This window comes from Schistocerca cancellata, chromosome 3, assembly GCF_023864275.1.
Source record: "Schistocerca cancellata isolate TAMUIC-IGC-003103 chromosome 3, iqSchCanc2.1, whole genome shotgun sequence".
Classification (NCBI taxonomy): domain Eukaryota; kingdom Metazoa; phylum Arthropoda; class Insecta; order Orthoptera; family Acrididae; genus Schistocerca; species Schistocerca cancellata.
In genome coordinates this window covers 634,571,238-634,592,744 of record NC_064628.1, presented here as the reverse complement: position 1 = coordinate 634,592,744, position 21,507 = coordinate 634,571,238, and positions in this window count along the sequence as shown.

The following is a 21,507-nucleotide window of genomic DNA, read 5'->3' as shown; positions in this document are numbered from 1 at the left end:
ATTTTGTGAAAACGGCAATTCCTGAGGAGCACCGCCGTCAATGGTTCCATCTACCAGGGACGCTTACGAAGACAAAATTAGAATATGAACAAATGGACATCCGAGTTCCTACTACGTGCCAGCGCTTCATAGACTAAATTATCTTGTGGAGTTCCCCACTGCATTGTAATGTTTGCAAGGTCACATTGTACTGTAACTGACGACTACCAAAGATAACTTCCTAAGTTGGTATTCAAAGATTTGTTCATAGTTGAAGACTGGAAAGTAAGAAGTCTTCATTAGCAGAATATCTGGAAATCGGAAGTGTAAACATCCTTTCTCCGCAGTCTTCTTGCAATATGCCTTGCGTGCCGAAAAGCCAGAATCCCAGTACCAACAGACTTAGTCAGGCATAGCGTATTTCGCACAGTGTACAAGAATTGTACAATCGAACAGTTACATCCCAATAAACAAAATTAAGCCACACCATATTTGATCAGTGCTTTAAACAACATCATTAGCTGATGTCCATTTTGTAAGGTACATTTTTTTCACTAATAGTGGTCTGAAAATCGTATCGCCACTTCACATACACACACAGCACTCTTTCCTCTTCGTGTTATGCCCCTTGACCGCGATTTTTCCGTCATTATCGTGATCGGCACTCGGAAGCAAATATCTGGGCGTCACTCTGAAGTACCGATGGCACGCAACTAAGGGGAAAACATGAGATTACGCTCCTCGAGAACACACTTTATATTATTGTGCATGGAAAGCTTGTTGAAAGTCGAAGGCAGAGGTTTCAGCTACAAATGAAAAACGAGAAACGTTATTGTAAACCACAGTGTGGACTATTGTAAAGGAAGCTCTCGTCGACCAGAAGATTGCATGAAAACTTTAATAAGGAAGGGAAATCAACCGTGATCTTTTCAAAGGAATCCTCTCGGCTTTTACCTGGAGCGATTTAGGGAAATCACGGAAAACTGAAAGTTCCTTGGCCGGCCGGGGATTTGAGCCATCGTTCTCTCGAAGATTAGTCCAGTGTGCTAACCACTGCACCGCCTCGCTCGCTGTGAAGGCCTCAGTGCTTTATTGTTGATGATCGTATTTGGGGTGGTACTTATGGTCTTTCTGCGGCCTGGGAACTGACAAAGGAGGTCCTACAGCTGCGTGGAAACCGAACCGCGGTGAGATTTAATTTTTTACTGTACCCGCCTGGATCGCCACGCGTTAGCACGCAACTTTCGGCTTTCGGAGAGGCACGTTGGGCTGGAATACGCGCCATAGATTGAGTATGAGGACCGGTGCGCTAGCCAGCCTGTAAGTAATTTCCCTGGCGTTTAGGTGGTTTCCCACATCCGACTTGGTGAATATTGGTCTGGAAACCATGTCCTATCTTAGTTAAACGAGTCGCAAACATTTCGAAAACGTCCTCACACTTTCACATGGATAATACTAGTCGCAAGATGGAGAAGACAATCTGCGTTCAGGAGCGGAAGAGGGGAAAGGGGAAGGGGGAACGGGAGGCGACAAGAAAAACACCCGGCCACCTTCTGCCGCTAACAACGTGAAATCCACATTAACATTCTGGACCCGTTAAATACGGGATAAAACCCAGGAAAAAGAAAAGGAGAAGATATCACTGCCAGTGGGGAAAGATACATAAGGCAAATGGAAATTGAATCCTAAAATTCTACGTTTCTAATCTGGCACTTAGAAGTGCTGCTACGAATCTATGCGTGTTTAACAACCAGCATTACATTACCAGCATCTGCTATATACCCCAAGGGTACAAAAGCCATGGGGTACCTCCGAATATCGTGTTTGCCCGTTGTAGTGCAGCAACTCGACGTGGCATGCACACGACAAGTTGTTGGAAGTCCCCTGCAGAAATATTGAGCCATGCTGCCGCTATGCCTCTATAGCCATCCATAACTGCGAAAGTGTTGCGGGTGCAGGATTTTGTGCACGAACTGACCTGCCGATTATGTCCCACAAATGTTCGATGGGATTCCTCTGCGGCGATCTGGGTGGCCAAATCATTCGCTCGAATTATCCAGAATGTTCTTCAAACCGCCAACGGCCTTGTCGCAGTGGTAACACCGGTTCCCGTTAGATAACCGAAGTTAAGGGCTGTCGGGCTGGGCTAGCACTTGGATGGGTGACCATCCGGTCTGCCGATCGCTGTTAGCAAGTGGGGTGCACTCAGCCATTCTGAGGCAAACTGAGGAGCTACTTGACTGAGAAGTAGCGGCTCCGGTCTCGGAAACTGATATACGTCCGGGAGAGCAGTGTGCTGACCGCATGCCCTTCCATATCCGCATCCGGTGAGGCCTGTGGGCTGAGGATGACACGGCGGCCGTTTGGTACCGTTGGGCCTTCATGGCCTGTTCCGGTGGAGTTTAGTTTAGTATTTTTAGTTCTTCAAACCAATCGCGAACCATTGTGGCCCCATGACATGAAGCACTATCACCCATAAAAATTCGATACTTGTTTGGGAACACGAAGCCCAACATAACCATTTCCAGTCAATGGTCGGTTCAGTTGGACCAGAAGACCAGTCTATGCCATGTAAACACAGTTCACACTACTATGGAACCACCACCAGCTTGCACAGTGCCTTATTGACAACTTAGCTCCATGGCTTCGTGGGGTGTGCGACATACTCAAACCCTACCATCAGGTCTTACCAATTGAAATCGGGACTAATCAGACCACACCACGACTTTCTAGTCGTGTAGGGTCCAACAGATATGGTCACGAACCAGGAGAGGCGCTGCAGGCGATGTCGTTTTGTTAGCAAAGGCATTCGCATCGTTGGTCTGCTGTCATAGCCCATTAATACAGTACCAACTTTCGTCGCACTATCCTAACGGATATATTCGTCATACGTCCCACATTTATTTCTGCCGTCATTTCACGCAATGTTGCTTGTCTCTTAGCACTGGCAAATCTACCGAAACGCGGCTGCTCTCGGTCGTTAAATGAGGGCCGTAGGCCACTGCGTTTTCCACGGTGAGAGGTAATCCTGAAAGCTGGTATTCTCGGCACACTCTGGACACTGTGGTTCTCGGAATATTAATTCCCTACCGATTCCCGAAATGGATCGTCCCATGCGTCTAGCCCCAACTACCATTCTGCGTTCAAACCTCGTTAATTCCCGTCGTACCGCCATAATCACATCGGAAACCTTTTCACGTGAGTCAACTGCGTACAAATGACAGCTCCGCTAATGCACTGCGCTTTTATAGTTATATACGCAATACTGCCGCCATCTGCATACGTGCATATCGCTATCCCATGACTTTTGTCGCCTCAGTGCAAGTGTTTCCATTAGTAGGTTCAAAATACAAACTATTCAAAGAGATGTGAGAATGGAATTGATTTCCTGTTTGAAAGGAACGGACTAATGGTCCACATGCAGATGATGATGAAAATACTGAACGCAGCAGTTAATTTCGTAAATGCATCTACGTCGAGAGGGCCATACAGTACTGCAACGTAGCTGAATTTCTCTAGAAACTTGTAAAACAGTGTTCCAGTTAAAGGCTTCACTGCTCTCGTCCTTAAGACAACCTAGATCGCTGAGCCCACACTTTTAAGTCTGTGATGACAGCAGGTGTGCAGTAGTAGACCGTAGTCAACTCTACTTGAAGCGATAGTGAGTATGACACGCAAATCCCGTTTAATCGTAAAACTAAATATTTTTAAATATGTAACTGTCTTCATATAAACAGGGTTTCTCTAAAGTTATTGTCCATTGCAAAGAAGGAAGACAGTGATTAAAAAAAAATGGTTCAAATCGCTCTGAGCACTATGGGACTCAACATCTGAGGTCATCAGTCCCCTAGAACTTAGAACTACTTAAACCTAACTAACCTAAGGACACCACACACATCCATGCCCGAGGCAGGATTCGAACCTGCGACCGTAGCAGTCACGCGGTTCCGGACTGAAGCGCCTAGAACCGCACGGCCACCGCGGCCGGCAGTGATTCAAAAATCAATTTTATTGTGAAGTTTTACACATATTCTACTGCCCTTCTGCATGATCGCCATCTAGGTCAAAACACATACTCCACCTTTCAGTAATGTAACGAAGTGTAGACCTTAACGTTTTACCCGTAATGTGGCCTGCTGCTTCCCTGATACGATTCCATAGATGACTCAGACTATTCGCTTTGTAGTGTACACTTTGGGCTTGATGTACCCCCATGCAAAAAAATTTAAAGGCGTAAGGTCTTGTGAACGGTAGGTCCACTGCCGAAGTGATCCTCTGCTTATCCGCCTCCCTGGGAAGGTACCGTTCACGTAATTACGGACAGTGTGCGCAAAATGTGGAAGCGCACCATCTTGTTGAAACACAACTGTATCCCACATGCCAACATCCTGAAGCTGCGGCTCAAGGAACAGTTGTAACATGTCGAGGTAGCTGTTATCTGTTATTGACCTTTAGACAAAGAAAAATCGACCATACGGTTTTGCTTTTGCCATACCCAACCAAATATTGGCCTTCGGTGTATCACATTCGCACTCCGATACCTCATGTGGTTCTTCACATTCCCATATTCGGCTGTTGTCACTGTGCGCTTTCTCACAAACGTGGGGTCTGGTTTCATCGAAGAATAAAATGTTCGTTAAATGATTAAATTTTCGTTCTCTACAGATTCCAGGAGGTCGTAATACATTGCCCGACGACAAGCGAAATACTCTTCCTCAAGGTGGTGCAGAACCTGAATGAGATAAGCACGTTATCGTAGAGTGAAACGTAGGATTTTCCACACTGTATTGCGAAGGGCATTCAGTTCCCTGCTGAGGCGTCGAGTTGATACCTTCGGACTCGTACGATTGGCAATTTGAGCCTGCTGCACTCTTTCTGCCGATACGCATGGTCGTCCATGACGTGAATCACACACACACTGCCGGCACGCCTAGATTTATTCACAAGCAGACGAGTGTGTGGCCTTGATGGGACTGGTTTGTGGAATTGTGGAATTTTCGGGTAAATTCCGCTCCGGCGTCTTCGTATGACAATCCGTGCACCCGTGCACAAACAATAGCAACCCGTTCTTCTGTGCAAAACATCTTGCACGGAATATAGCAGTATCTGCAGAGAACAGAAAAAAAAATTACCGTTTTCATGGAAATGTATAGTGACATTAGAAGCACGCACACTAAGGTACCAGTATCTGAAGAGACAAGAAAAAACAATTAGCGTTTTCACGTAAACGATTAGTGACTTTAGAGACACCGTATATTGTATGTAGCCAGGTACGCCACACTTAAATGTAACTGGGGAAAATGTGCACATGATGATGGAGCAACAGGTCCATAGATGTCAAGAAAATTTAATATACTGTACACAAACAGTGTATGCCATAACTAATAGTGAAGACTGACACAGGTGAAAGTATACGATAACAGAGGCAAAAGCCTTCCATTTGCGAGATAATTGGGAATGTGTGATTACAAGCCGCCAATAACTTCAGTACGAAATGTTGTCGTAATTAGTACAAATGTAAAATTCTCTCTGCTCTCTTATTATAAGCACTGTTTTTCGCGGTACAATGTATTTATGCACTACGCTAGCATCCTATAACGCTCGCAGAAGAGCTCTCGTAGCAAGCACTTTCGTATATAAAAGATATTTTTCAAACGTGATCCTTTCGTATCTTAAGGCAGTTAAACAAATCACGCGTTGTTGATTTCTGCATCGTTAACGTAATGGCGAGGTGTAATGAGAAGTGTGTTTGACGTGCCGTTCCTGATGAGTAAGACTTCACTACGGTGAACAGCGCCTCATATTTGCTTAGCATTTCTGAGTGTTTCATTCTTTTTGCTTCGCACCTCAGTGCGCGAACTTAGCACATCATGTTGTCAACAAGTAGCTCCCATCTGCAATGTTTACTACGTGCTGCATGAAGCACCAGGACATGACCATGCAACAAAGTTCAAACGCCAAATCCTTACTACGCGACACTTAATGTCGATTTTTCACTCCGACAGCCCAGTATATTTTTTATATTAGTTAGTTAATTCAGTACATCGTACTCAGTACTTCAGTTGTGATGTGAAACGCTTATTTTGACCACTGAGATGACAAAAGTAATGGGATGCCTCCTAATACCATATCGGACCTCCTTTAGCACGACGCAATGCAGCAGTTCGAGATATCGTGCACTCAAGTCGTTGGAAGTGCCCAGCAGAAATACTGAGCCATGCTGCTTCCACAGGCGTCCTCAATTGCGAAAGTTTTTCCGGTGAAAGATTCTGTGCATGAATGACGTTTCGATTATGTCCCATAAAGCTTCGATGGGATTCATGTAGAGCGATCTGGGTGGCCAAATTATTTGCTCGAACTGTTCCGAATGTTCCTCAAACCAGTCGCGAACAATTGTGGCCCGGTGAAATGGCGCATCGTCATCTATAAAAATTCTATCGTTGTTTAGGAGTATGAATTCCACGAATGGCTGCAAGTGGTTTCCACGAAGCCGAACATAACCATTCCAGCCAATGATCGGTTCAGTTTGACCAGAGGACCCAATCCATTCCATGTAAACACAGCCAACACCAACTTGCAAAGTGCCTTATTGACAACTCCTGTCCATGGCTTCGTGGGATCTGCGCCACGTTTGAACCCTATCATCAGTTCTTACCAACGTAGGGTTTTACAGTCGTTTAGGGTCCAACTGATGTGGTCACGAGCCCAGGAGGGGCACTGCAGGCGATGTCGTGCTGTTAGGAAAACCACTCGAGTCGGCCATGTGCTGCATCAACCGTTATCGCCAAATTTTGCCGCACTGTCCTGACGGATTCGTAGTGCGTCCCATATTTATTTCTGCAGTTATTTCACGCAGTGTTGGTTGTTGGTTAGAACTGACAATTCTTTGCAAACGCCGCTGCTCTCGGTCGTTAAATGAAGACCGTCGGCCCCTGCGTTGTCCGTGATCAGAGGTAACACCTGGCATTTGCTATTCTCGGCGCACTCGTGACACCGTGGATTTCGGAATACTGAATTCCTTAACGATTTCCCAAACGGTACGTCCCATGTGCCTAGCTTCAACTACCATTCCGCGTTTCTAAGTCTTTATTTACTGTCGTGCCGCCGTATTAAAAAAAATGGTTCAAATAGCTCTGAGCACTATAGGACTCAACTGCTGTGGTCATAAGTCCCCTAGAACTTAGAACTACTTAAACCTAACTAACCTAAGGACATCACACGCATCCATGCCCGAGGCAGGATTCGAACCTGCGACCGTAGCGGTCGTGCGGTTCCAGACTGTAGCGCCTTAACCGCTCGGCCACTCCGGCCGGCCCGCCGTATTCACATCGGAAACCTTTTCACATGAATCACCTGTGTATAAATGACGGTTCCGCCAATGCACTGTCCTTTTATACCTTGTGTACGCGATACTACCACCAAGTGTATGTATGCATATCACTATCCCACAACTTTTGTCAACTCAGTGTAGAACAGTAACATACAGGGTATCCACACCGAAATGCGCTATTTTTGGGGCGATTTAAACGTAATAAATCTTTCTCTGTTTCAGGAAATTGGGTGTAGAAGAACCTAAGGCTGATGTCTAATTTTTGTCAACGTTTGGCGAGTTATCCTTTTTTCAATGTTATCCGCCGAGCGGAAAAGGCGTCAGTTCAGGAGAAGGCACAAGCGGTGCTTTGGTTCATATAGTTTAAATCCACTGTTATGGTACAAAGGCAGAAAAATAAAATGGCACCAGACGCTAAGAGCATAAAATTATGATACAGGCAGTTTCTGGACGCAGAGCGTCCGCGTGTCTCTGAAGAACAAATGTCAGCCAAGCGTCCCAACGAAGTCCAGTCCCATCAATTCACAGGAACTTCAGATGCCACGAGCAACTATTCATAAGGTTCTCAAGAACTGGCTTGAGTCTATAATCATATAAGAAACATTTTCTACAGGCCATAAAGCCCGACAACAATCAATGGCGATATGGATTTGAATGTGAAATGCTTAACCCAAATCGACCGAAATCCTCCTTTTTCGTCAAGTGCAATGTTTTGTAGTGAGGCCACATTCCATCTCTCTGGATCTGTAAATTTGGGATCACAGAATCCACACAATATAAGGGAAAGGATGCGAGATGGACCGAAAGTGAACGACAGGATAATAGCTGAGAAGACTGTCACAGGGCTACGTATTTAGACGTGTGGGAGATGTTTGGTTTTCCCGAGGTTGAAGACCTGCAACCAAGCTTTTGGTTTCAACAAGATGGTGCTCCATCTCACTGGTCGTTGGATGTTCGGACTGCTGTGAATCGATCATGCTCAGGACTCAGGAATGGGCAAGATGGACCCGTGAATTGGCCTCCACGTTCTCCTGACCTCACGCCATTGTATTTTTTCCTCTGGGGCTATGTGTTCGCCACCGTAGTGCGGGACCTCCAAAACGTCCGTACTCGGAATGTGGAAGCCATCGTTACAATCCCTCCGGACAAGTTGCATCGGACCTGGGAGGAAACTGAATACGGACTAAGCATTCTTCGCGTCACCGCTGGGGTCAAGTGAAAGTGTTTTGATTTGATAACGTAAGTTTTTTGTGGAAATTTAACCTGCGATGGAATAAATTTAGTTCATTTAACTTTGTGCGGGCAGCACACTGAAAATAGGGCATTTCGATGTAGACGCACTGTACATTACTAAAATTTACATATGACCTAATATTTTTCATTTTCTGTACGCGTAAGCACACATGCAGGCACACGCATAAAACTCCATACTTCTAGTTAAGAATTATGAGGAGAAACGGACATACGACCAATACGACCAGAAGGCGTACACTATGGAAACTTAAAAAAAAAAGACATAATGACTTTTGAGACTTGCCGAGATGACAAATATCCAACTGGTGTGAAATAAACCCTATAGAAAAAGGTTTGCGTGACCGACATTAATTGCTCTTTCGATCGTGAACCTCTTTTAAACACTCTTTAGACCACTGGAAGTCACAGCAAGTAGTGCAATGGGGGTAAATGTGAAACTGAACTGTTAATGTAATTCAGTAGAGCGAGCTGTGTCTCTAATAGTGAACGAGATTTTGTGACGTGTGTAGTCTGTTCATTTTGTCAGCTTGTTTTGCAGGGTCATTTCAAGCTTACAATAAGAGCGAAAAGCCGTCCTCACACGGGACGAGGCATTTAACGTTGAGGTGAACGCGGACGGGACGTCCGACCTCACAGGAGAGAGCGCCGTCGGTACACGGCACAAGCTGGTTAACGTGATCTGCGCTCTCAGCGCTCTCCAGCGGCAGTTTTCGGCCTTAATTGGGTCGCAAACCACACAGTTTCTTTCCGAAATTGGATACGCGTAAAACAGCTGCGTTAATTCATTTAGCGATTGCCGAAGAAGAGCGGAGAAAACAGTGAAGAAGAATTTGGACTCGTCACGGCTTGAATAGTGAACTGCTGCTCGAGGAACACTACATAATGTTGTACAGCGGTCTGAGATATAGACTTCTACTATACCAATAGAAGTAATTCGTTACCTCGGTGGAATTTTAATCCCGTTTTCGGTTTTAATTTGAATACAGTCAAACTATAGTGTCTAATGTCAGTATGCGCATGCGTAATATCCATGTTCTCGACACTGCATTGACTACCAACACTCTGAAATAACTTACTTCAGCACGTAGTTTGCAGGAACGAGAATTCGTAATTTCATTCGAATCGAAGAGGCGATTTTAATCCAAGCTAAGATTTTTCTAAGATATTTTCCGGCAAGATACAAACGTGAGCCAGACAGTATACAGATAGGTAGGGTAAGGTGGGGTAAACCCGACCTAGTAATTTCTTGTGGCTACAAAACGCTTATCCGAGGTCGGATCTTAACGTTATATACGTTAAATTACAGGTAATATAAAGGAGCAACTGTTTGTAAAATATTTTTGTTATACCATCAATAGTTTTTGAGATATCCATATTTTAAGAAACGTCTATTTTTGCCATTTCCAAAAATGGTGGGGTAAATCCGACCCCCTATTTGTTTGGCATAGAAATAGTTCTAAATGAATGTTTTTTGGGAATTAATTATAACCAATATGTTTTTTAGATAAATGAACAAAGTATATATAAAAATTAACAATGTTTAGAGTACTAAATGTACTGAAAGTTAAATGAATGTAAATTTTAATTGAGAAAAGATGATTTCATTGTACGGCGGTGCAACAGCAATGTCGATCTCGGAATGTTAAAATCACGAGCGACAGTTCGTAAAGACATTGCCATTTGCATTGCAGCAACTGCTCGGCGAATATCGTTTTGATTGCGTTTTGTCGTTTTTCGTTTGTAATTTCGTACCATTTTCCGAAAAATAAACAAAAATTCGCTTTGTTTCCATAAATAAATAATTCCATACACATAAATGATAAAAAATGTGCGGTCAGATTTACCCAACCATTTAGCGGTCGGATTTATCCCACCATGCTATTTTTCATTTAACACACATAAAAACAATTTACACGAAATTTCCAACAAAAAAGATAATACCCTGGATAGGTCACTAAATGCACTACAAAATCACTTACCGTTTGTTTTGCGATCGTTTCATTTAATAAGGTAAATTTAGTGATGCAATTTGCACAAAAATTAAATTGAAACAAGCGAAAACACACTTGTTGTCTTTTGAGTGTCTAAATGTCAAAATGCGCCAAAGCTGTCAAGGTGACATTTACGTTATTTCGAATGCGCTATATGGTAACACTAATGCGAAATCGCTCCGCTTTGCCGTTTCTCACAAATAGAGGGCTGTCGAGTTTACCCACCCGGTCGGATTTACCCCACTTTACCCTGTATATATTTTACAGAAAGTTACATAATAGCAGAAACTTGCAATAAGTAACTTGTGTTTACTTTCAGTCGTAGAGTGGCAGTCACGTTATGATTTCCGGCCATAGGGAAAAATTCTAGACGTTGGCCGTCGCAACAAGAATTGCAGCAAATATTTATAATAAATAACATCGACTTTTGAGATAATAATTCTATAAAATGAATAAGGGAGACCCAGAATCTTTCAGAAAACTAAAGACGACAAAAATAAATTGGAAGCAGGTCGATGTGAACCTGCTACTTTTCACAGTATCCACGTCACAGCATTTTTAACAGTAATTTGTTGTGTAGTCGACATGTACAGTTAACTTACATTGAAATAAAGATCATAAACATGAGTATGACACAGTTTACATGAGGAAATTAGAATTAGTTAGAAAATTCTCAACAGAAGTATCTGTCTGTTCGTGCAAACAGAAAAAACATTTTCCAAAACGCTAACAATAATGGTCACAGTCAGCTTCAGGCTGGTGGAGACAGGATCAGCAGGGGTCGAATACCGATGTGTAGCCAGAATGCCGCTCCCCGCCCTCCCTTCTGTCGTTGAGCTGCTCCCTTACAGAGCTTCATTTTTTTGTGTTTTAAGTTTCCAAAAAGAATATCAATAGCGCAAAAAGGAACGCAGAGGAAAAAGAAAGACAAGAAAACAAAAACAGAATGAGGGCAGCAGTTGCTGCTGGAATTATCCAAAGCCCTGTCTTTGAAAGGTAAGATTCAGCTTGTTGTCAAAGAGTTCTTGAAATTTGCGTAGTTGCAAGCAGGACCAGTACGCCGTAGACATAAACTGGCGAAAAGCCAAATGGGCATCACCACCATCAACAGCAACGACAAAATGTAAAAACCAACCAGTCACTTTACCGTAGTAGCCAAGACCAATTTGCTAGGTGACCACAACAAGTAAACCTATGCTGCAGCGTTTCTAGGACATAGCTTCGGCCTCGCATCTGGGACTCCTATGCAATGACTGTACATATGTCATTATTTAATATTTAGCAATGACAAATTGTATCAAAACGACGCGCTTTTAGTAGATTATCATTGTGCCGTAGCATTCAGACGGTATACTTTCGTAGCACACGAGTTATAACACTCAAAACATCAACTACAGAATGCCTTTACCTGCCGATATATAGCTTCTCGTCATTTTGTTACAACAAATCGTAGCTGAAAAAACGCGTTTTCGAGAGCTCCTCAATTTGCTGATGCTCTGAGACAGCTTATATTCATACTTCGTTCTCGGTGAGAAAGAAAATCCACCGAATACGATGTTTAACGCCATACAATATAGAGGCTCCTGCATTCTGCTTGTAACGTAAAACGATGTCGCACCTCACTGGCCATGTTCCTTTCCACGAGGCAAAAATATCACATGCCAGATTCTTTATTTCACTCGAAAGGGTAGTGAAATGTGGAATACCGCGGTGTGACGTCACCTACTTCTGGTCCACTTCCTTTTCCACGTCTCGTGAGAGGACGTCTTAATCACATAGTCAGTTTATGCCAAGACGGGTTCTCAGCACGGATAGTTGTCCGCTGTATCACAACGAAGTCATTTGAATATCTACGCGCCATCGTAAGACATAAAAGATCTGCCTCATAGAGGTCGCTCGCAATCCAAACACTAGCCGTTGTCCGTTACTTAAAACTTATGGCTGGTAGGTATACCAAGGAGAATGCAACAGAACTGCACGTTGCCTTCTCGAAAGCAAATGGAAAGGTTGTGGCAAGATAGTGAGCGACCGTCTTTACATGATCAAGGTACTCTCCTAGCGTCCATCTGTAATTCTAGTCTCCCAGTAGAAATTAATTAAGCAGGAATTAGGTCAAAGTTGACCCTCGGAAACCTGCACAAGTCCCAGTTTCTATTGATATCAACAAAGATAAGTATCTACGGGTCTGAAATACAACCAGTACGCTTACACGAAGCAGAGACCTGGACTCTGACCCAAAATATAGAAAGAAAACTCCTAACACGAAGGAATGCTGTTCTAGGACAGATTTTTGCAACAGTGAAGGATAGAGACGACTACAGAAAAAGGTAAAACCGCTAACTACAGGAGTTGTCCAAATAGTTCGACATTGTGGAAGGAATTAAAGGGAGGGGACGTAATGCGTCGAGCAGGCCAGATCATCAGGCAAATGGTGGAAGAAGACATCAGAGGCAACAGATCAGTGGGAAGACCACAGGTGAGATGGAATGACAGGATCAGAGAGGATATGAGTGCGGCGGGACACGCTGGAGAAGAATATATGGACCGAAGAGGATGGAGGAGGCTGATTGGCGAGGTCAAAGAACCGGCACTGGTTTAAGTGGTCAACCTAGTATCAGAAATTAATAAGTTCTGAATCCTGCGAACAACTGTCTCCTATTCTTCTCGGCGGTATCCCAGTACCATACCAGAAAACAGTAAACAACGTGGGTGAAACTGCGGTTGAAAACCTCTACTGAGCAGAAAATAATGTTACAACGTGCAGGAAGACTGCCACTTGCCTCGGTGCCATCAAAAAACGTCGGAACGTACATTGACGGGAAAAACTGCAACACCAAAATATAATTAATGCAGAGTAATGAAATTTTTGGAATACATTTGTCTGGGCAACATATTTAAGTGCTTAACATCACTAGATCACCTTTTAATGTAAGCACGAGATAAGACATTGCAAATGTGAAATGCTGGTACATTAATGACCGGTGTAACCGCCAGAATGTTGAATGCAAATTTACATGCATTATATTGTACTGGTTCCGGATGTCAGTCTGCGGGATGGGGTTACATGCCTGTTTCACTTGGTAGGTGAATACAAGGACGCTTAATGCTGGTTATGAATAACGGTGGAGCTGTCGTTCGATAGTGCTCTATATGTGTTTCACTGGAGACAGATCTGGTGTCCAGCAGCCCAAGTAAACATGTCGACACTCTCTAGAGCGTGCTGCGTTACAACAGTGGTATAGGGACGAGCGTTATCCCGTTGAAAACACCCTCTGGAATCCTGTTCGCAGGTCGAATCACCAGATAGACGTACAGATTTTTGTTCACAGTGCGTGGTATAATCATCAGAGTGCTCCTGCTGTCATTCGAAATCGCATCCCAGACCATAACTCCAGGTGTAGATCCAGTGTGTCTAGCAAGCAGACAGGTTGGTTGCAGGTCCTCGACTGGCCCCTTCTAACCAACCCACACCCATCACTGGCACCGAGGCAGAAACAGCTTTCATCAGAAAACACGATAGGCATCCACCCTGCCCTCCGATGAGGTCTCGCTTGACACCACTGAAGTCGGAAACGGTGGTGGTCTGGGGTCAATGGAATGCATGCTACAAGGCGTCTGGTGCAGAGCTGTCCTAGAAGTAACCGATTTTTAACAGTTCGTTGTGTCACTGTGGTGCCAACCGCTGCTAAAAATGCTGCTGCAGACGCAGTACGATGCCCAGATCCATATACCGAACACGATGGTCTTCCCTCTCGGTAGGGCCACGTGGTCGTCCGGAGTCCGGTCTTCTTGCGAGCGTACATTCTCTTGACCACCGCTGCCAGTAATCATGTACAGTGGCTATGTTCCTGCCAAGCCTTTCTGTAACATCGCAGAAGGAACATCCAGCTTCTCGTAGCACTACCACGACCTCTTTCAAACTCAGTGAGGTGTTGATAATGGCGCTTTTATCGCCTTTAAGGCATCCTTGGCTAAAATCTTCTCACCACGTAATCTCGAAGGTAACGAGCGTAACAGCGTGTATTTAAAGCAAACCTGATTTGCATCCTCATTGTGGCACTACTAGCGCTATGTCGCACAACCCCTTCTTGGTGCTGTGATTTTTCTGACCGTCAGTGTATCTGCAGTATCCATCTATTTGAACACTACATCGCTTCATATGCCCAGATGGGTTGGTTGTGGCTGTCAGGTTATGTGACTATCACGCGCAGTTCGAATCCTGCCTCGGGCATGGGTGTGTGTGATGTCCGTAGGTTAGTTAGGTTTAAGTAGTTCTAAGTTCTAGGGGACTGATGACCTGAGATGTTAAGTCCCATAGTGCTCAGAGCCATTTGAACCATTTTATGAAAAGAATAAATTGCTACTCACCATTAGCGGTGACGATGAGTTGCAGATAGGCACAACAAGAAGACTGTCAAACACATAAGCTTTCGGCAAAAATGTCCTTCACTGGAATTACGCAACACACACACAAACATACACACACAGAGCCAGAGAAAGTGGTCATGTGTGTGTGCCTATTTGCAACTCATCATCTGCGCTGTGTGGTGAGTATCAATCTATCCTTTTCATAATACTGCCGTTACTCCATCCTGGATATTCCATTGTCTGAGGGTGTGATTCTCACAGATATGATTCCAAGAGATAGTAACATAAATTCAGAAGGATATGTGCACATTTCCAGGGATGTTTCGGTTCAAGGCGATAACGGTTGACCTCATTCAAGTTTGAGGACTTCTGAACATATCGCGAAACAGGTTTTGGCTGTGTTACCCCATCAGACCTACAGTCCTGTCCTAGATCCCTCTGTCTTCTACTTGTCTGGGCCATTAAAACGTAACATCCATGTGGATGATGAGGTGGTGATTCGCGCGGTGAAGAAATGGGTTCATGACCAGCGTGAGAATTCTCACCGACAGTGCTTACACGCCCTTGTATCTCGCTGGAAGAAAATCTAGAACGGGAAGGAGATTACTTGTAAAAATAGAGTGAGTAGATCAAACATCCTTCTCCTATGTATGTCGTTTTCCTTGTGTGGAATAAATAATTGCCGAAGAAAAACAATAGGGGACATTACTTTCTGGCTGACTCTTGTAGAGATGTATTTTATAACTAGATTTTCATAAGGAATGTTACGCAAAATATGAAGAGCGCCTGGTGAGATGTAAGAGAAGTTGCAAGGTTAAATACATTACAAACAACGATACAAGCCTGCCAGCAACAGAGTAGAGATGAAAGCGCAGAGCACTGAAGGTAGCGGTGGTAGGCTGTGGCTCCTGACAGTCATGAAGCTTGGATTTCTCCAGCTGGACGTCGGAACTGTTGGTGAGCATCTGTCTTCATTCCTAACTGTATGACCTGGTGCCGGTCAGATAGGCGTACCTTTATCAAGTGAAAGTAGCCTCTCTCTAACGGTCTATTCGGGGGCCGTGTGACGTCATGAGAAGCGCTCCAAGCGATAGTAGTGTTGAGAACGATGTGGTCTGTCAGCCTGAGAGGAAGCCTCCGTCACGGCGCACGACCCTGCCCGACCACCACCACCTAGAGGTGGGATAATACCACTTCAAAATTTTCAAAAAATCGTTTATTTTTACTGGCTTAAAAGATGCCTTGAACCTCCTAAATTTGAGGCAAGAAGTCTAATCCCTGAAAAAAATTTGTCCTATGAAATTCCGAGCTCCACCTCTAGACCCTCGGGTGCCCCGAACGGCCTACCTGCGCCAAATCCCCCTGTAGTGTCTGGGTATAGTTAGCAGTATTTCAAAACAATAAGCCGCATGGGATTAGCCTAGCGGTAGAAGGCGCTGCATTCATGGACTGTGCGTCTGGTCCCCGCGGAGGTTCGAGTCCTCCCTCGGGCATGAATGTGTGTGTTTGTCCTTAGGATAATTTAGGTTAAGTACTGTGTAAGCTTAGGGACTGATGACCTTAGCAGTTAAGTCCCATACGATTTCACACACATTTGAACATTTTTTGAACAAAACAATAATACGTTAGCTTGGCGTCAGCAAAAGTCAGTAAATGTACGAAAAAGACAATTCTTTCGTTTCGAATCTTGATTTTTGTGGGCAATATTCACTTTTGTTAGCCTATTTGTGATCTTATAGTATATAGTCAGGGACAGCAAAGGACCGGAAGAGCAGTTGAAGCGGAATAGACAGTATCTTGAAAGGAAGATAGAAGATGAACACTAACAAAAACAAACCTAGTATAATGGAATGCAGTCGAGTTAAATCAGGCGATGCTGAGGGAATTAGATTAGGAAATAAGACACTTAAAGTAGTAAATGAGTTTTGCTATTTGGGAAGCAAAATAACTGGTGATGGTCGAAGTCGAAGTCTACATTTTATATCCTCTCTGGATATAAACTGTGGGGGGGAGAGAGTAGTGTTTAACGTCCCGTCGACAACGAGGTCATTAGAGACGGAGCGCAAGCTCGGGTGAGGAAGGGATGGGGAAGGAAATCGGCCGTGTCCTTTCACAGGAACCATCCCGGCATTTGCCTGAAGCGATTTAGGGAAATCACGGAAAACCTAAATCAGGATGGCCGGAGACGGGATTGAACCGTCGTCCTCCCGAATGCGAGTCCTATAAACTGTAAACTGGCAATGGCAAGAAAAGCATTTCCGAAGAGGAGAAATTTGTTAACATCGGGTATAGATGTAAGTGTAATGAACTCCTTTCTGAAAGTATTTGCATGGAGCGTAGCCATGTATGAAAGCGAAGCGTGGACAATAAACAGTTTAGACAAGAAGAGAACAGAAGCTTTTGAAATGTGGTGCTACAGAAAAATGCTGAAGATTAGATGGGTAGATCACGTACTAATGAGGAGGAACAGAATAGAATAGGAGAGAAGAGAAATTTGTGGTACAACCTGACTATAAGAAGGAATCGGTTGGTAGGACACATTCTGATGGCTCTGAGCACTATGGGACTGAACTGCTGTGGTCATAAGTCCCCTAACTAACCTAAGGACATCACACACTTCCATGCCCGAGGCAGGATTCGAACCTGCGACCGTAACGGTCGCGCGGTTCCAGACTGTAGCGCCTTTAACCGCTCGGCCACTCCGGCCGGCACACATTCTGAGGCATCAAGGGATCACCAATTTAGTGCTGGAGGGAAGCGCGGAGGGTAAAACTCGTAGAGGGAGCCCAAGAGATGAATACACTAAGCAGATTCAGAAGGATGTAGGTTGCAGTAGGTACTGGGAGATGAAGAAGCTTGCACAGGATAGAGTAGCATGGAGAGCTGCATCACACCAGTCTCTGGACTGCAGACCACAACAACAACAACAACAGCAACAACAGTATACACTTTTGCCCTTCAAGTAAGAATGAGTGCTAACAAAGTGTACTCGGCCGCTAAAGGCGAAAACATCGAAGCCAACGCGTCAAAATATTAGGTATGAGGCTGAGAGCAAATCAGAAGGAGTCAGTGCCTCTGCTAACAAATTGAAAGACAGTGATCAGCATTCTGATGTGAACTACGGATTGAGCTATAGCATTATAAATTTTCTCGCCGTTTTCTCTATTATTTCTCAAAACGTGAAATGTAAAAAGAGCAATGCAGACATCACGTGGGAAGAACGAAGTCCTCGAGGCTTAGGTTGCACAATAATTACTGCTTTTCCAAACCGCCCAGAAACCGTTATACCAAGCAGTAAGTTCATACGGAACGCGGATGAAATCAACCGCCGAATCGTTTTAGCAATACGCCTGCTTGGAGCAGGGCTAAATGGAGCTCTTAGGTTCTGTGCGTTCATGGAATTGCCGCGACCGATATTCCAATCGTTCTGTGATTTCGATCGTAACGGCAACAGTACAAAAGGCTAGTCCTGGGATAGCGGATTAACGGTAAGAGTTTTCTAAAAATAGAATTTTTCCATTTGTTATTGTCTATAACACGTTTCAAAGCTTCAAAGGGGTCTTTCGGATTACAATACTTCAACATTGCAGCATAACTTCATTTTCAATCTTTCTATATTTGAAAATTTAACAACTACTTTGAAATAACGTTTCAAAGTGAACCACGTACGGGATTTTCGTTTAGTTAATTTAAACAATATTTATTATTATAAGTGACTGTCCTTTTTTTGTGAAAATCGAACTTTAGTCAGACACTCGTCAAGTACACAATAATCAATATGTTTAGATCCCCTACGTGGTTCACTAGCTACACTCTTATGGATTACATAGACTTTCTTTCTTTTGCCGGATTCAAAGTGGCAGTATTTACAGTGCGTACTGTAGATCGCCTCATGCCTCGGCAGAATTGCTGCAGTATCGCCATTTCGAAATATTTTCCGACAAAAAATTTATAATATACTTAAATATATGCTCAGTAGGTAGCCCCAAGTATTATTTGTCCATGATCTTTCCTTCCGCCTACAAACACTTCTAAAGAAAACCCTTTTTTAGGCCGTTGCAGTGGTGTATAAATGAATACCTCTGATTCATTTCCCCCCACCAAGCTACATACACTCCTGGAAATGGAAAAAAGAATACATTGACACCGGTGTGTCAGACCCACCATACTTGCTCCGGACACAGCGAGAGGGCTGTACAAGCAATGATCACACGCACGGCACAGCGGACACACCAGGAACCGCGGTGTTGGCCGTCGAATGGCGCTAGCTGCGCAGCATTTGTGCACCGCCGCCGTCAGTGTCAGCCAGTTTGCCGTGGCATACGGAGCTCCATCGCAGTCTTTAACAATAGTAGCATGCCGCGACAGCGTGGACATGAACCGTATGTGCAGTTGACGGACTTTGAGCGAGGGCGTATAGTGGGCATGCGGGAGGCCGGGTGGACGTACCGCCGAATTGCTCAACACGTGTGGCGTGAGGTCTCCACAGTACATCGATGTTGTCGCCAGTGGTCGGCGGAAGGTGCACGTGCCCGTCGACTTGGGACCGGACCGCAGCGACGCACGGATGCACGCCAAGACCGTAGGATCCTACGCAGTGCCGTAGGGGACCGCACCGCCACTTCCCAGCAAATTAGGGACACTGTTGCTCCTGGGGTATCGGCGAGGACCATTCGCAACCGTCTCCATGAAGCTGGGCTACGGTCCCGCACACCGTTAGGCCGTCTTCCGCTCACGCCCCAACATCGTGCAGCCCGCCTCCAGTGGTGTCGCGACAGGCGTGAATGGAGGGACGAATGGAGACGTGTCGTCTTCAGCGATGAGAGTCGCTTCTGCCTTGGTGCCAATGATGGTCGTATGCGTGTTTGGCGCCGTGCAGGTGAGCGCCACAATCAGGACTGCATACGACCGAGGCACACAGGGCCAACACCCGGCATCATGGTGTGGGGAGCGATCTCCTACACTGGCCGTACACCACTGGTGATCGTCGAGGGGACACTGAATAGTGCACGGTACATCCAAACCGTCATCGAATCCATCGTTCTACCATTCCTAGACCGGCAAGGGAACTTGCTGTTCCAACAGGACAATGCACGTCCGCATGTATCCCGTGCCACCCAACGTGCTCTAGAAGGTGTAAGTCAACTACCCTGGCCAGCAAGATCTCCGGATCTGTCCCCCATTGAGCATGTTTGGGACTGGATGAAGCGTCATCTCACGCGGTCTGCACGTCCAGCACGAACGCTGGTCCAACTGAGGCGCCAGGTGGAAATGGCATGGCAAGCCGTTCCACAGGACTACATCCAGCATCTCTACGATCGTCTCCATGGGAGAATAGCAGCCTGCATTGCTGCGAAAGGTGGATATACACTGTACTAGTGCCGACATTGTGCATGCTCTGTTGCCTGTGTCTATGTGCCTGTGGTTCTGTCAGTGTGATCATGTGATGTATCTGACCCCAGGAATGTGTCAATAAAGTTTCCCCTTCCTGGGACAATGAATTCACGGTGTTCTTATTTCAATTTCCAGGAGTGTAGTTAGCATAGCCTTCGGCTACGTCATTTGCTACGACCTAGCAAGGCGCCATTACCAGTTACTATTGATGCTGTAAAACATGTACCGTCAAGAGCGACGTTCACCATTTATGGATTAAAGTTAAGTATTCCACCAGCTACGTCAGTTTTTTCTACAGTCTAATTTCCTTGTCTTGTTCCAGACCTCACGCCAGCCTGGGTGATCTAAAACGCGTGCCTTTCTGCTTCCTCTCATACCGGTGTTGGCTCTCCTGCCAACACACAACAGTAAGTTTCAGCTACAGTTGCCCGGTGTAACGAATAGGAGAATAAGTGACAGGTTGTTGGCTAATTCAGGTACCTTAATCAGTGAATTTCACCTCCTGCATGTAGTGTCGATGTTTTTCTGAAACGTGGATTAAGTCTCCAGGTGGAACTCATTCGGGTGACGGTCTGCGCCGCAGATTACGTTGCATGCGTTTCAATTGTCTCCTATCTTATCGCAGTCATCTCAGGAGAACAGCTGACAGGTGATCGCTTTATTCTGTATGAAGTGCTTCGCCTCTACAATCGTTAAATGTATTCGTCAAGTAGTAAATGAGTATCTGACATCAACATCTTTATTTTTGTTCTCGTTGAAATCTGGATACAGCTGAGTATTCTAAATATCAGTGGCATTTTAAATCCTACGTACCGCTTCTTATTTCGTAATCAATTCAGGTCAAGTGTAAATGGCACGTATAAAATTTGTCTTTGTTTCTTTCATTTAAAATGAGTTTAAAGTGTCGATAATGAGATTTAATTTGAAGTGGAGTTTTTGCTCACCCCAGAAAGGCAAGAGCAAGAGTCTCCTAGTGGAGTTAATGAATCACCGGCTTATGTACCTGCAGAAATATAGAAAATGAACAGAAGAGGTTTTCAGAGAAGTTCTTCTGATCAGATGTGCACTGACAAGGAGTATCCGCCCGAATACTCCAAAGCTCTCATTTCTAGTCTGCAACATTTCCCTTCCCTTGTTCGTCTGGGTAAAAAGACACTGAAGTGAAAGTGGAAGGCAAATAGTTATTAGGAT